The 4,765-nt window shown below is 33.7% G+C and overlaps 1 pseudogene; it reads right to left on the bottom strand.

Annotated features, from left to right (window-relative positions):
• Positions 1-262: 262 nt before the first annotated feature.
• Positions 263-4,484, bottom strand: LOC128161012 (uncharacterized; annotated as a pseudogene).
• Between the last annotated feature and the right edge of the window lie 281 nt (positions 4,485-4,765).

The raw sequence follows: 4,765 nt of genomic DNA, 5'->3' as shown, positions 1-4,765 counted from the left end.
GAATTATATGGAATATATTTACATCAATCAGCTTCTTATGAATGACGAGAACGCATTTAAACTTAAGGTATGTTTAAATTAATATATATTCATAAATGATTTATATTTATTTTATAATATTAAATATATACCGTATCTTTTTTTTTTTTAATTTCATTATTTGAAGAAAATATACGTAAAATCTAACTTATGACCCACGTGCAGTCAATAAAATAATGAAAACAAATGTAAAAAGTTATTGAATTTAATAAATTTTAAATATTTATTCAAAGTCGTCGTCATCAGAAGTCCATATAAAAGCTGATTTTCCGTATGGGTTGGAAAGTTTGGACCTTTGGTTTCTCGAGGATTTGGATGAGGAAGACCCCTGCTCTTTAAAATCCTTCGGGTGGCATACTTTGTCTGTACGCATCCTCTTCACTGTTAAAGAAATATAAAAAAGAACATGAATTAGAATTTCGTTATTTAAAATACTTTTATATTTCATTATAAGAAAAATCATTATGAAATTTTTTAAAATGATTTTTTATTAAATATTGTTTTTATTTAATATTAATAATTTGTGTTACCGTATGCTTTTCCACTTTCATGTGCGGAAGATGGTCCAGCCGTATCAGCTACCTCAGTTGATCCTTGTGCTCCATATTGTCCTGATTCATGGGAGGCATTAGGAGGTCGGAGTCTGGAAGCAATGGATGCAGTAAAAACTTTTGCTGCAGTACATAATGGCTGTTTGCTATCGTCATCAGATGAAATGACAATTGCATTCCATTTTCCTGTACTCAAGGATTCTGAAAAAAAAATTGTAAATATTATTATTAAAATAATTATTATAAAAATAAATAATGTTTTTACATTTCTATTTTAAAATGGTTCATACTTTTCCTTCTTCCACTTCTTCGTGCATAATGATTTGTACCTGGTACATTCACAGGCCTTTCATCGTCAATATTAAGAGCTGGGGATACTAGAGAGAGAAAAAAAATGAAAAATACAACATGTAGTAAGTATTGTATCATACTGAAAATATTTGTTATATTATTAAAGTTTTTCATTCATCTTTTATTATACCCCCGCTCCGAAGGAGAGGGGGTATACTGTTTTACCCTTGTGTGTCTGTCTGTCCGTCCGTCCGTCTGTCTGTCTGTCTGTCTGTCCGTCTGTCTGTCCGTCCGTAACAAAAATTTCTGTCGCATTTATCTCAGCAACTATTTATCGCAGATGCTTGAAATTTTAACACAGTGTTTGTTAAGGCATGCCATATCGTGGGATATATTTTTGTACTAATCGGACGTCAACTTCCTGTTAAATGACGACTTTGCTTATTTTTTAACCAAAATTTTCAAACAAATTTTCGTCAAAGATTTCTCAGCAACTGATTATCGCAGATGCTTGAAATTTTTACACAGTATTTGTATAGGCATGCCATATTGTGGGATATATTTTTGTACCAATCAGACGTCAACTTCCTGTTAAATGACGACTTTGTTTATTTTAAGCAAAACTTTTCAAACAAATTTCCGTCAAAGAATTCTCAGCAACTGTTTACCACAGATGCTTGAAATTTTTACACAGTATTTGTATAGGCATGCCATATCGTGGGATATATTTTTGTACCAATCAGACGTCAACTTCCTGTTAAATGACGACTTTGTTTATTTTTAGCAAAACTTTTCAAACAAATTTCTGTCAAAGAATTCTCAGCATCTGTTTATCACAGATGCTTGAAATTTTTACACAGTATTTGTATAGGCATGCTATATCATGGGATGTATTTTTGTACCAATCGGACGTCAACTTCCTGTTAAATGACGACTTTGTTTATTTTTAGCCAAAATTTTCAAACAAATTTTCATCAAAGATTTCTCAGCAGCTATTTTTGGAGATGCTTGAAATTTTTACACAGTGTTTGTTTAGGCATGCCATATTGTGGGATATATTTTTGTATCAATCAGATGTCAACTTCCTGTTAAATGAGTACTTTGTTTATTTTTAGCCAAAATATTCAAACAAATTTTCATCAAAGATTTCTCAGCAGCTATTTATCGGAGATGCTTGAAATTTTTACACAGTGTTTGTTAAGGCATGCCATATTGTGGGATATATTTTTTTACCAATCGGACGTCATCTTCCTGTTAAATGAGTACTTTGTTTATTTTAGCCAAAATTTTTAAACAAATTTTCCTCAAAGATTTCTCAGCAGCTATTTATCGCAGATGCTTGAAATTTTAACACACTATTTGTTTAGGCATGCCATATTGTGGGATATATTTCTGTACCAATCGGATGCCAGCTTTCTGTTAAATGTCGACTTTGCTTATTTTGCATATTCACATCAGAGCGGGGGTATCACTAGTGAGCATTGGCTCACAGATATCTTGTTTAAAGCACATTTTTCATTTGCATTGTGAAATGAAATGATTTTTTTTTTTATTTTCAGTACCTGTTTCTGTGAGAGTTTTGTCTCCTTCGTCCGAACAAGATCCGATCATTTCATCAAATACCTTGTCTAGGCTGGACTTCTCATGAGTCTGTTTTTCCCGCAGCTCTGTTGATAAAGGCTCCCTGTTCTCAATGGTGATACGAGAAGTTGGAATTGAAGAGAACAACTCCAACGATCCATCGCTTTGCGAGGAAGCGTCACTCTCGGCATCTGTGTTTTTTGCAGTAAAAGAAAATACATGAATAAAATACACAGAGATAAAAATGCTTTTTAAGAAAACACAAATAGCGATAAAAATGTAAAGTTATGTCTGTTTTATTGTCAGCAGACAACATACAATTTTATAAACATAAAAACTTGAAAGTTTAACCTTCAAAATAAACAAAACACATTATTTGATTCACGAAATAGAAAATTAAGCGTCTTCTCACGCTACGCGCTTTGATGAAGTTTTCCGGTCAATTTTTTCTTTGATACGTCGATCAATAGAAAAATTATTATCTTCATTTCTTAAATACAAAATAATGGGGGGGGGGGGGGAATTATAAGCATATCATATGAATAATACCTGGGCGAAATTCCCACTCATCGAATTGAGAATTGGCTGCAGGGAGTGGGACGCCATCCCAAGTGTTGAAAAGGGGCGTTGAATAACTGTATTCTGCAGGTCCAGTCAATGTGTAAAATGAACGGAGGAAGTCGAAGAATGCCTGGTACACATTTCCCTTTTCTGCCGAACGACACATAATTTCTGCCAGATGCCCTTCGAATTGGGTTATCTTGGTTCCAGACAATTTTCTAAAATGGTCTTTGGCATGTTTCCAAGCACACTCAATAGATTTGTATGAACTTCCACAATATCCTGTGTCTTGGTGTTTACATAGGTCTTCTTGAAGGAATACTTGTGAATAACCGTAAAGTGCTCGTAACCCGATTCGTTCAACTTACAGTATGCTGACCATCCGTCACTGTATGTAGTGGCACCCTTCTCTACATGACGTTTTATGATCGGAAGCAGGGTTTCTTCCGTGCGGTCACAAACTGGATAGATAATAAGAGTGTTGCTGTCACGCTCCACCATGCCAAAGATCCATATCTGAAAAGATTTAAATTGTTATATATTTTTTTAGTATATATCTTTTAAATACAAAGTTGCTTTTCACATGTATATAATGCACATTATTTGATTTTGCACTTTAAATTTGCATGCATATTACATTTGTTTATTATTTAATTCCATTTTTCATATGTAGTGAGGTGCACTATTTTTTTTTTGTTATTACTAATTATTTATTGTTAAATACTAATATATATTGTAAATATTATTGCGTGTTAATTTACCTTTAATCCTCTATTGGGATTTCCTCTGTGAAATTTGACTCTTCTCCCGAAGAGAGACTCGTCTATTTCTATTATTCCGTGCAGTTATTTGAATCTCAAATTTCTGTAGAAATATTCTTTAAAAATTTCTCTAATAAAACTTGCTCAATTAACAGATGTGCTGCCGTACGACATTCCAGAAAATCTGGCACATTGGGAAAGGCTACATTTGTCTAAATAATTTTTAATGAATAGCATAATGTCTTGAATAAGCAAATTGCTTTTCTCAGAAAAGGAATATGTCCGAGAAGCCCTTGTGTGGTCTCTGTTCTTAGAACATAGGTATTTGCTGCATCCAGGAGCCCTAACCATCGTCTTGGGAGACATCTGTCCGTCACAACCATCGTAAGGGCAGGGGAAGACTGTAGCTAATAGACCATTACTTCTGCACCATTCTTGTACTTCTTCTTCTTGTCTTGTGAAGAGTGAGAAAAAATTCCAGGGGTTTGCGAAATCTTTCGGCTCAAGTTCTAAAATGTCATCAGTCTTTCTCTCTCTAAAGCTGCCACCACTTCTCCTGGACGACATGGCGTCAGTATGGGTAACTGACCATGGCAAATATTGCGGGTATTTATAAGGGTAAGGGTGGGACTTGTCAAAAATAACTTTTATTACAGGGTATGTAAACCGGAAAAAACCAGATTTATAATTTGAACTATTAAAAATATGGCCTATCAGAAGGGGACGGTGGGACTAACCTAAATAAATCCAAATTACATGAATACGTGCTCATATAACAATAAAATGGATGGGGCGTCTTGAACGATTGAAATACCATGGTGAAAACGTATAATTATATATTAAAAAGCATTATGAAAACTATTTAGTTCTGTAAAATTTATATCGATTACAACACGCTGAGCTTTACTATTTTACTTGAAATCCATCCATTGTGAAAAATAAAACGCCAATATTTCAATGAAAAACATGCAATTGTATAAA

Source organism: Crassostrea angulata, chromosome 8 (genome assembly GCF_025612915.1).
Source record: "Crassostrea angulata isolate pt1a10 chromosome 8, ASM2561291v2, whole genome shotgun sequence".
Classification (NCBI taxonomy): Eukaryota; Metazoa; Mollusca; class Bivalvia; order Ostreida; family Ostreidae; genus Magallana; species Magallana angulata.
The sequence above is the reverse complement of the archived record's forward strand: the minus strand, read 5'-3'. Positions and strand labels throughout refer to the sequence as shown.